This window comes from Phyllobates terribilis, unplaced genomic scaffold (genome assembly GCF_046119375.1).
Source record: "Phyllobates terribilis strain yellow unplaced genomic scaffold, ASM4611937v1 Scaffold_11__3_contigs__length_659146591, whole genome shotgun sequence".
In the NCBI taxonomy this organism is placed as follows: Eukaryota; Metazoa; Chordata; class Amphibia; order Anura; family Dendrobatidae; genus Phyllobates; species Phyllobates terribilis.
This window is the reverse complement of record NW_027362771.1, coordinates 279,464,012-279,476,167: the sequence shown is the minus strand read 5'-3', so window position 1 is coordinate 279,476,167 and position 12,156 is coordinate 279,464,012. Positions and strand designations below refer to the sequence as shown.

At 44.0% G+C, this 12,156-nt stretch overlaps 1 long non-coding RNA gene across 1 annotated transcript in view; it reads right to left on the bottom strand.

The window, feature by feature from the left end:
- Positions 1-9,137, bottom strand: part of LOC141165094 (uncharacterized) — a 527,377-nt gene extending 518,240 nt beyond the window's left edge. Inside the window, exon 1 of the long non-coding RNA XR_012251054.1 lies at positions 8,931-9,137. This is a non-coding gene — a long non-coding RNA (uncharacterized lncRNA). The remainder of the gene's footprint in view (positions 1-8,930) is intronic.
- Positions 9,138-12,156: the final 3,019 nt, after the last annotated feature.

Sequence of the window (12,156 nt, the reverse complement as noted above, 5' to 3'; positions counted from 1 at the left end):
GATTATCTTCATGGTGGACAGGTGAGTATTATGGTGGTTTACTAATTTTTCTCTTTTACAGGTGACAATGGCATCAGGGATTATTTATTAAAGTGAGTATTATGGTGTTTTTTTATTTTTTCTCTTTTACAGGGGAAAAGGGCTTCGCTGTATTAGGCGTTAAGGTGAGTAGAATCCTTTTTTTATTTTTATTTCAATATTTATTTATTTAAATTTTTTATTTCTTTACTTAGAGGACAGGCACCAGCCAATGAATACTCCCATCAGCGGCGCCTGTTCCTGCTGTTATCAGCAACAGCAGGAGTAGGCTGATGAGAGTAGTAATCTCTTATCAGAGCAGAAGTAAGCTTTTTTCCGCCGGTCACAGCTGCGGGCTCATGCTGTCATCTAAAAGCATGGAAACCACAGCTCTCTGACACGGGAGGTAACAACATCACCGCCGATCAGAGCCACCTGTGTTTCTCGAGCTAGCACACAGATGACAGCATGGGAAACACCCGATGTTCGGGGTGCCGAACCCAAACAGTAACACTGACTTCCTGAGGAAGTCCATGTTCGGGCTCCGTGCCCGAACACTAGGTTTTCGGTACTGACCATAAACTTTACTGTTTGGGTTCACCCATCACTACACTTTAGTTTTTCAAAAACAAAATTAGTCATCAAAAATACAAATTGTCTACTAATTTTGCACACAGTGTATGTCTTATCACTACGTCCATAAAATCCTAATATATTACAATATAAAATTAATTAACCTGATTAGTAAATAGTGTATTGAGAAAAAAAATCACCAGAATTGCAGTATTTCAGCCGCTACAACAGCGAAAAAAATGCAATAAGAGGCAATCAAAACATTATGTCTCCCACAATAAAAATATTGGCTCAAGGCACACAAAAAACAAGCTGTCATATAGCTCCATAACCCAAAAATTTAAAACATTAAAGATCTCGGAAATGGCAATACAAGAGAAATGAGATTTATACAAATTTCCAAATTAATCTTACTAGCCTGGAGAATCATACTGCTAGGTCATTTTACCATTTAATGAACACTTTAAATTAAAAGCCCCAAAAACAATTGCGGAGTTAATTTTTTTTTGCAATTTCGCTGCACTTGAAATTTTTTCCCCTGCTTTCCAGTGCATCATTTGATAAATTGGATGATGTGATTCAAAAGTACAACTCTTCCTGCAAAAAACAAGCCCTCACACGGCTATGTCGATGGACAATAAAAAGAGTTTTGGCTCTTGGAAGAAGAGGAAGGAAAAAGTAAAGCGTAAAAAAAATGGAAAATTGCCCGGTCGGGATGGGTTAAACCTGTTTAAATTAGAAAACCTATTTACCTCTGCCCGTTCTCCAGCGCTGGTCTCCATGGGCAAAGTATCTAAAGATAAGGGTGAGATCCTTCCAATTTATTATACTTGCACTGCTGTCGCCGTGGGTCCTTATACAATATTGTTTTCTATTTTCGGCTATATGTGCAATATGTATTGTCTGTTGATTTTAATCTACTGTATATCTGAAACCCAATTGCAGGTTTTATTAGATTCAATTAAAGGTTAAGCTTTACGTTACTCTTTGCTTCGTATATATAAATTAGAAAACCCCTTTAAAAAGTAGTGGAACTATATACAGTATTTTATAATGGCTTAGTGAACTTTCATTCAATTCTGTATCATGATTTTAATTTAGTTTGAAATCCTAACTTGTAGTTCACTTCAATCTGCTTGGGTAAAAGTGCCAAAAGCAGAAAACTGTTTTTCTCTCTTAAAATCATCAGTCCAGAAAAATGTTACTGTACTGCCAAGATACTTTAATTGGATTTCTTGGTTCTTGTTTCCCCCAGGTAGGATTATAAACATTCTTTTTTTAATTTATAACTGGCTAATTTTCCTAAAAAGATAGTCTATGTGAATAAAGAAATTCTTGTCTCAAACGTCAAAAAATGTACAAAAGCCTTAGGAATACAAGCATCATTCCGAAGAGTGACCCAATTGTCTAAAGCTAAAATTTGCAACTATACGCAACACTAATTAATTTGTAAGTGTATACTTTAAAATAAAGTTCTCACACCCCAGCAAAAGGCCTATTTTGCCAAGTGAAGTTACTTTCAACTATACAAGGTCTGTTGAAGGAAAAATGTGCTAATAGGAGACAGCTTTTAAAAAATATTCTGTCCATGTAATGAATGCAAAGTGTTAGCAGATCTGACTAATTTTCCTTAAAAGGTCATCTTTTTCCAAAAATAGCAACATCCAGCACCTATTGAAAACAATGCGTATACAGTGAAATGTGCAGCCAGAGGTACATGGGGGAACCTATTAACATCCAAAATGCAACTAGAATCGTCCTGCTGTCTATTAAATTGTACATAAGTGACTGAACTAAACTCTGATGGCAATTACTAATGGATTGTTAGGGATGCATAAAAGGGTCTTATATAGTTACTAGATGGTGGCCCGATTCTAACGCATCGGGTATTCTAGAATATGTATGCGTCCGACCGGGCGCGACTAATCAGCGAAGCAGTGTTTAAATGGGTTGTGCACTACTTTAAATTAACTGCCCAATGTATCCCCCGGGGCCCCTAATGAATTTTGGAGGACCGGGGAGCGAGGCCGCCGGTCGGGGTACTTCTGCTGTGAGCAGCCGGGAGACGACCGGCTAGCACAGGGTGAGCGTGTGAGGGAGATGACCGGCTAGCACAGGGTGAGCGTGTGAGGGTGAGCGTGGGAGCGTGTGAGGGTAAGCGTGGGAGCGGGTGAGCGTGGGAGGGTGAGAATGTGAGGGTGTGAGGGTCAGCGTGGGAGCGGGTGAGGGTGAGCGTGGGAGCATGTGAGGGTGAGCGTGGGAGTGTGTGAGGGTGAGCGTGGGAGCGTGAGAATGTGAGCGTGAGAAGGTGAGCGTCTGAGGGTGAGCATCTGAGGGTGAGCGTCCGAGGGTGAGCGTCTGAGGGTGAGCGTCCGAGGGTGAGCGTCCGAGGGTGAGCGTCCGAGGGTGAGCGTCCGAGCGTGAGCGTCAGAGCGTGAGCGTCAGAGCGTGAGCGTGAGCGTCTGAGCGTGAGCGTCTGAGCGTGAGCGTCAGAGCGTGAGGGTGAGCGTCAGAGCGTGAGCGTCAGAGCATGAGGGTGAGCGTCAGAGCATGAGGGTGAGCGTCAGAGCATGAGGGTGAGCGTCAGAGCATGAGGGTGAGCGTCAGAGCGTGAGCGTCTGAGGGTCAGCGTCCGAGGGTCAGCGTCCGAGGGTCAGCGTCCGAGGGTCAGCGTCCGAGGGTCAGCGTCCGAGGGTCAGCGTCCGAGGGTCAGCGTCCGAGGGTCAGCGTCCGAGGGTCAGCGTCCGAGGGTCAGCGTCCGAGGGTCAGCGTCCGAGGGTGAGCGTCAAAGCGTGAGCGTCAAAGCGTGAGCGTCAGAGCGTGAGCATCAGAGCGTGAGCGTCCGAGCGTGAGCGTCAGAGCGTGAGAGTGAGCGTCCGAGCGTGAGCGTCAGAGCGTGACCATGAGCGTCTGAGCGTGAGCGTCAGAGCGTGAGCGTCAGAGCATGAGCGTCAGAGCATGAGGGTGAGCGTCCGAGCGTGAGTGTCAGAGCGTGAGCGTCTGAGCGTGAGCGTCAGAGCATGAGTGTGAGCGTCTGAGCGTGAGCGTCAGAGCATGAGCGTCAGAGCATGAGCGTCAGAGCATGAGCGTCAGAGCGTGCGCGAGAGCGTCTGAGCGTGAGTTTCTGAGGGTGAGCGTGAGCGTCAGAGCGTGAGCGTCAGAGCGTGAGCGTCAGAGCGTGAGCGTCATAGTGTCAGCGTCTGAGCGTGAGCGTCAGAGCGTGCGCGAGAGCGTCAGAGCGTGAGTTTCTGAGGGTGAGCGTGAGCGTCAGAGCGTGAGCGTCAGAGCGTGAGCATCAGAGCCTGAGCGTGAGCGTCATAGTGTCAGCGTCAGAGCGTGAGCATCAGAGCGTGAGCGTGAGCGTCTGAGCGTGAGCGTGAGCGTCTGAGCGTGAGCGTCTGAGGGTGAGCGTCTGAGGGTGAGCGTCTGAGGGTGAGCGTCTGAGGGTGAGCGTCCGAGCGTGAGCATCAGAGCGTGAGCGTCAGAGCGTGAGCGTGAGCGTCAGAGCGTGAGCGTGAGCGTCAGAGCGTGAGCGTGAGCGTCAGAGCGTGAGCGTCAGAGCGTGAGCGTGAGTATCAGAGCCTGAGCGTGAGCGTCATAGTGTCAGCGTCAGAGCGTGAGCGTCCGAGCGTGAGCGTCAGAGCGTGAGTGTGAGCGTCAGAGCGTGAGCGTCAGAGTGTCAGCTTCAGAGCGTGAGCGTCAGAGCGTGAGCGTCAGAGCGTGAGCGTGAGCGTCCGAGCGTGAGCGTCAGAGCATGAGTGTGAGCGTCCGAGCGTGAGCGTCAGAACGTGAGCGTCCGAGCGTGAGCGTCAGAACGTGAGCGTCAGAGCGTGAGCATGAGCGTGAGCGTCAGAGCGTGAGCGTCAGAGCGTGAGCGTCAGAGCGTGAGCGTCAGAGCGTGAGCGTGAGCATGAGCGTCTGAGCGTGAGCGTCAGAGCGTGAGCGTCAGAGCATGAGCGTCAGAGCATGAGCGTCAGAGCATGAGCGTCAGAGCATGAGCGTGAGCGTCAGAGCGTGAGCGTCAGAGCGTGAGCGTCCGAGGGTGAGCATCAGAGCGTGAGCGTCAGAGCATGAGCGTCAGAGCGTGAGCGTCTGAGCGTGAGTTTCTGAGGGTGAGCATGAGCGTTAGAGCGTGAGCGTCAGAGCGTGAGCGTGAGCATCAGAGCCTGAGCGTGAGCGTCATAGTGTCAGCGTCAGAGCGTGAGCGTCCGAGCGTGAGCATCTGAGCGTGAGCGTCAGAGCGTGAGTGTGAGCGTCAGAGCGTGAGCGTCAGAGTGTCAGCTTCAGAGCGTGAGCGTCAGAGCGTGAGCGTCAGAGCGTGAGCGTCAGAGCGTGAGCGTCAGAGCGTGAGCGTCAGAGCGTGAGCGTCAGAGTGTCAGCTTCAGAGCGTGAGCGTCAGAGCATGAGCGTCCGAGCGTGAGTGTCAGAGCGAGAGCGTGAGCATCAGAGGGTGAGCGTCAGAGCGTGAGCTTCCGAGCATGAGCGTCAGAGCGTGAGCGTCAGAGCGTGAGCGTGAGCGTCTGAGCGTGAGCGTCTGAGCGTGAGCATGAGCGTGAGAGTCTGAGCGTGAGCGTCTGAGGGTGTGAGGGTGAGCGTCTGAGGGTGAGCGTGTGAGGGTGAGCAGCTAACGGCCGCCATCTTGTTCTGAAATCCCGCGTCGCTGATTGGCCGCAGCCTGACCAATCAGCGACGTGGGATTTCCTGGACAGACAGACAGACAGACAGATAGACAGACAGACAGACAGACGGGATAAGACAATTATATATATTAGATGACTGAGCATTACAATGCTCGAGTGCTCAGTACTCGAATCAAGCTGGTCGGACGCTCGGACGGGCTCGGCTCGAGCACTGAGTATAATGGAAGTCAATGGAAAACTCAAGCATTTTTCCTGACGACCTTACCTGGAGAGCTGGGGGGTAAGAAAAGCACTGAAATGGATGGAAACAGAGCTCAAATTAAATCTGAACAGCATGAGGAAAAGATGGCTAGGTGCATCTCTAACTCCCAGGTCGCTGCTGGGTACAATGTTGTCAGAGTATTATGCCACTTTTACAGACTGAGAATAAAACATACAAAACTGAAGATAAAATGGATTTTACAGAAAAAATGTTAGGAAACATTATTTCCTGTATAATGACTTGTATATAAGGCAAAATTAAAAAGAGAGAAAAACCTGCCTCCTCCACCCCTTAATAGCGGGGCCATCTCTAACCGTATTTTCTCGTCGCCTATATCTACAGTAGATGACATAATAGAGGGGAAAATAAAGCTACAATGTAATTTTAACATTTTACTACCTTATCTGGGCATGTGGTGTATGTGACATGGTCAGACACACCCTGTTTAATTTATGAAGGAGGGAATCCTAAACTCACAAAGTCTATGCGCACAATGCAAGAAGTGTCAAAAATTAGAAGGAAGTGGGACTCCAATACACCCTGTATTAGGCATAAAGGAGGGCCTCATACACATTCTGTTAAAATTGTTTGATGGTGGGACTCCTAGACTCATAAAGCCGATGCACTAAGTGCAAGGGCTGCAAAAATTTGAAGGAGGGACTGCAATACTGTTGGCAGCGGATTAATCTCTGTACTGTCCAGCCGTTCAACAGTGAATATATATTTATTTAGGAACAAAGATAACACAGGTTACAGCTGGTATTTTTTATAGCTTAGGATCTTACCATCTTGTATTTCAGCTTGCAAAGTGAAAGTAAAAGTGAATTCCAGCTACTGTTTGTTTGTTTTTTAACAATGTACTATTGCTGGAGACAGAACTCATGCACTATTAAACAGTATTGAATAGTAGTTGTTGCAATATATACAGGGTGGGCCATTTATATGGATACACCTAAATTAAATGGGAATGGTTGGTGATATCAATTTCCTGTTTGTGGCACATTAGAAGGAGAGTGATGGGGTGCTACGCCAGATGACCTGGCCTCCACAGTCACCAGACCTGAACCCAATCGAGATGGTTTGGGGTGAGCTGGACCGCAGAGTGAAGTCAAAAGGGCCAACAAGTGCTAAGCATCTCTGGGAACTCCTTCAAGATTGTTGGAAGACCATTTCTGGTGACTACCTCTTGAAGCTCATCAAGACAATGCCAAGAGTGTGCAAAGCTGTCATCAAAGCAAAAGGTGGCTACTTTGAAGAACCTAGAATATAAGACATATTTTCAGTTGTTTCACACTTTTTTGTTAAGTATATAATTCCACATGTGTTAATTCATAGTTTTGATGCCTTCAGTGTGAATGTACAATTTTCAAACTCATGAAAATGCAGAAAAATCTTTAAATTGGAAGGTGTGTCCAAACTTTTGGTCTGTACTGTACACACCTTTTCTTAAGGCCAAAGAGGCTGCAACACCATTAAGCAAGAGGCACCACTAACCAAACAACACCATGGAGACCAAGGAGATCTCCAAACAATTCAGGAAAGAAAAATCTTAAAATGAGAAGGTGTGTCCAAACTTTTGGTCTGTACTGTATGTAAGAGAAGTGTAGAGGTTGGCCTCATACACATCTTGTAAAAATTATGAAAGAAGGCATCATGCACACCCTGGAAAAATTATTAGCGAGGGTCGCATGATGACCCTCTAAAAATTATGAGCAAGGCCCGCCTGATGACCCTCTAAAAATTATGAGCAAGGCCCGCCTGATGACCCTCTAAAAATTATGACCGAGGGCCGCCTGATGACCCTCTAAAAATTATGACCGAGGGCCGCCTGATGACCCTCTAAACATTATGAGCGAGGGCCACCTGTTTACCCTCTAAAAAAATTATGAATGGGAGCCACCTGATGACCCTCTAAAAATTACAAGTGAGGGCAGCCTGATGACCCTCTAAAAATTATGAGCGAGGGCCACATGATGACCCTCTAAAAATTTGGAGCGAGGGCCGCATGACTTGCGCATTTAAATTAGGTATATAATGTATGCATGCAAACTTTCTGGTATTAACCCCTTCATAACCTTGCGATTTTCCTTTTTTGCGTTTTCGTTTTTTGCTTCTCTTTTTCCCGGAGCCATAACTTTTTTTATTTTTCCATCAATATGGCCATGTGAGGACTTGATTTTTGCTGGACGAGTTGTACTTTTGAAAGACACCACCATTGATTTAACCATATAGTGTACTGGAAAACGGGAAAAAAAATTCCATGTGCGGTGAAATTGCAAAAAAAGTGTTTTTTGAGTTTTTTTATTTACCATGTTCACTAAATGCTAAAACTGACCTGCCTTTCTGATTTTCCAGGTCATTATGACTTCACAGATACCAAAATTGAATAGGTTCTTTTTTATTTAAGTGGTAAAAAAAAAGTTTGTAAGAAAAAACATGGCGCCATTTTCCGAGACCCATAGCATTTCCATTTTTTGACGTCTGGGGCTGGGTGAGCGGTTATTTTTTTGCGCTCCGAGCTAACAATTTTATTGAAACAATTGTGGGGCAGATACAATGTTTCAGAGACCAAAAAAACTTAATTTTGCCATTTTGATTTCTTTTTTCTCGTTACGCCATTTACCGATCAGATTAATTTTTGTTGAGCTCGCATCAAAGGGAGGGACACGACCTATGACATACCTATATGTTATAGGTCGTGAAGGGGTAAATAGGGAAAAGAAAATATGTAGCCCTGAAAAGGACTTTTGTTTTTAGGTTGCAACAGCAATATACAGTACCTATAGATGGACTGTAAGACAATAAACCCTGTCTACATGCCTCTAATCCAAAACTATCCCTCCTCCACCAGCTATCCCTACACTGAATGCAGGTAGCAGCAGTTTTACTAGAGAAAGGACAGTATGTAATCCTGAAAAGTACTTTTGTTTTAATGGTGCAGCAGCAGCATACAAGGACCGCAATACCTATTAAACACTGCCTATATCCCGATTGAGAATAATGGAATATACACTAGTGTCCTGAGTGTGAAAATTTTAGGAAATAAAGGTGAAAAAAGGTGAAGAAGGTGGAGACAAATGCACAGATCCTGTGTGGGAATCCATGTGGGGATACATAACAAGGAAAGTATTTTTGGGGTATCTGATATATATACAGTATATATTACTCAAGCTCAGTTATTGTATTGTTCCTTAAAATAAAAAAAAATCATAGATCCATAAAAGTCCAAAATAGCACATTTTGAATACATAGAATAATTAGTCCATACAAAGTCCTGATAATCCTTTGTTGAGCACATGCACTCACCATAAAACCGCAAGTAAAAAACTGCGCCTTAAGCAGCCGCTAACTGTAGAAGAAATAAAGTGCTGATTGCCCTTATTACCTTTAAATTGCTGTTGAATATATGCCATCGGTGTAGAAAGTGGTTTACTCACTGAGTATGCATGGCTAAATGTCCGAGGTCAGCGGTGTCCGGTATTAGGCGTATGGGAACGGGCTTGAGGAGGCGGCTGCACGTGGAATCAGCAGCGCGAACGAGAAGACTGAAGAAGAAGTAGCTGCCTGTGTAGAGCCAGGGATGGTCTGGCTGGTAGCATCTCTGGATTCCAACCAGGAAGTGGTCGACGGAGCATGAGAAGGCGTGTGACGTCACAGTTAAGGATTCCCAAGAGGGCCAGAAGACTAACCTACGCGTTTCTGGGGATGCACGGTCCCCTTTCATCAGGGTATATGGTTCTATAGTCAAAAGCCCCGTCCCTTATGCAAAAAAAAGGTTTTAATTAATCCAGCAGAGTCTTTTTGTGCTGCTGTTTACAGAGTATGTACCACATATAATAAAATGTATGGGTAGAAAAAACACCTATGAAAATTAACAGAAATAAGAGAAAAAATATATATGTATGTATACATCCAAAATAATTCTAAAAAGTTACAATTTTTATTTAAACATTTTTTAATTTAAATATTTTTTATTTAAATATTTTTTAAAAGGCTAAACTAACAATAAAATTCATAGAATAATACATACAGAATATATTTGTGTGCTAAAAGTAAAAAACATAGAAAAAATAGGGGCAAAAAGTATGCCAAAAATACGGAGTCATGTAATGAAAATGTAGGGGTGTAACAAAATGCTATTATTATAAGGATGGCATGATATGTGTCCCTTGTACACCTGGGACATGCAGGGGGGAGGGAAAGGACTGGGAGAAGAAGAGATGGGGGAAAGGAGAAGTAGGAAAGAGTGGTAAGGGATAAGAGAAATAGACAGTAATGAAAAAAAAATTTCATTTTTTTTTATTGATGTAACTGATCAAAATACATATGAGATATTTATATAATATTAAAAAGCATATAATTATGTGTAAAAATTAATGTCGTTTGGTGCCAGACTATTCAAAAGAAAGATCCATTTTGTTTCTGCCCTAGGTCTAAGGGGTAACGTTTTGTGGAGAGTGACATACCGGCTCTGGCATGTCAATGTAAGGAGGCTTATTCGCCGTGCAATGCTCCTCTGGGAAATTTAATATGCAAATTGCCTCTTCAGAGAAAAAGAGGACTTGAACTCTATAGCGCCACCTATTGGAAGCAGCAATCCTACAAGTCACAATCAACCCTTTAACGAGTCGTGCAATATGACTTGGGATAAAAGCCAAATCAGAATCTCAATTTCTGCCCTAGACATCCCACCAATATAGTCGCCCCCCTCTCCAATGTGTAGGGATAATCTGGATACCAAAAAATGTTATGCCTTTACAGGATTGTTTATGGAAATCTTTAAAGTGCCTTGATAATGGGTGACCGGTGAAGCCTTTTTTAATATTGTTAAGATGCTCTTTCATTCTTTGCAATAATTTCCGTTTTGTACGTCCCACGTATATTTTTTTCTTTTTTTTACTGCCTATATCCCTGCTATAATCTAAGCTCTCCCTCTTTGATCAACTCTCCCTGAACTGCTTATGGAGGAGAGTGTGCCAAGTATCGCATCACCCGGTCTTAAATAAGACCAAATGAAGCGATGGATACAGTTGGTCAATCACAGCAATGCCAGTAGTGAATATGACTATGGTATTACCGTGTATGGCAGGCAATCCCGCATGTTTATTGGCTATCTAAGAGCCTCGAAAAATACAGCGTAGAGACTCGAGCATGGTGCTCGAGCACCCATGATACTCGATCGAGTAACATGCATACCCAAGCACCCTGAAGCTCGACCAAGTATCGAGCAGTGGCTAGCACGCTCACTCACCATTGTAAAGCAAAATGTTCTCAGCATAGGATCACAGGGCACATACATAAAAACTTGTTGATGGAATATATTATCAAATTGAAGGTACCTGTAATAAAATTATATAAAAGTCTTTAAAAAAACATAAAGGCTACAGACATGATATTTACATATGTTAGTGGATTTTTTGTGTTTAAATAGTTTCGCTTAGTTTCAGGCTTGATTTTTCATTCCGTCATTCATTTTTAGACCATCTAATATGCAGTTTGCAATCTGCTTTTAGCTTCAGACTTTTCCCATGTGGATGTGTCCCTTCCAGTAAACCATGTGACCTTAAGGCCACGGCCCCACTATCAGTATTTAGTCAGTATTCGGTCAGTATTTTTTCTCAGGAGTGGGAGCCAAAACCTGGTGAGGAACAATCAGAGAAAAGGTATAATAGAAACAAGTGCACCAATTCTGCATTTATCACCCACCACTCCTGATTTTGGTTCCCACTCCGGAGAAAAAATACTGACTGAATACTGACCAAATACTTAGTGGGGCCGTGGCTTTAAGGCCACATTCAAACGTTCAGTATCAGGTCAGAATTTTACCTCAGTAAGCCAAAACCAGGAGTGGGTGAAAAATGCAAAAGTGGTGACGTGTTTCTATTATACTTTTCCTCTGATTGTTCCACTCCTGGTTTTGGCTTACAAATACTGATGTAACCTCCTCTTTGTGCTGGCAGTTTGAATATTAGTAGTATGTGATTGCCCCCTCAATCCTGAGTCTTCTACATCCTCTGCACAAACATACACGGCCCATGTGCACCCTGTTGTATGTACTTTCCCCCCAATCTATATTGCTACTCTGTTATCTGCCCTCTCCAAAGACGTTAAAGGGGTTTTCCACAAATGAAAGTTGATGTTAATCAATAGATCTTGAAATAATAATAAGTTCCACAATTGGATGTGGTTAAATAAAATGTTCCTGTGCTGAGATAATCTTATAAATGTGCCTCTGCTGTGTACTGTGTAATGGCTGTGTCTGACCATGCAGGAACATGGTCTGATCATATCACATCTCCTGGGCAGGGGAGGACGTAAAAGAGTATACAGACATTACAGCAGGGAGTCACAGCTGATTCTTTCTGTGAGGTAAAACATTTCCCTGCCTGTTTTTAAACAATGTTTTACATCAAAGAAAGATTCAGCTGTGATCCTGTGCTGTAATGTCTGTATATTCACCCCTCCGCCATCTGCCCAGGAGTGGACACAGTGGACGTAGTTTTCATGAAATCACATCTGATTTGCTTGGACAGTTAACCACAACAACATTTTTGTGCAAATAAAAAAGCAGCAAAAAAAAACAGCATTTACGCTACATGTGAACATGGCCTAAATATCCAAGTAACGTGACTGTGATTTCATAAATTTGCCCTCGGTACGTCA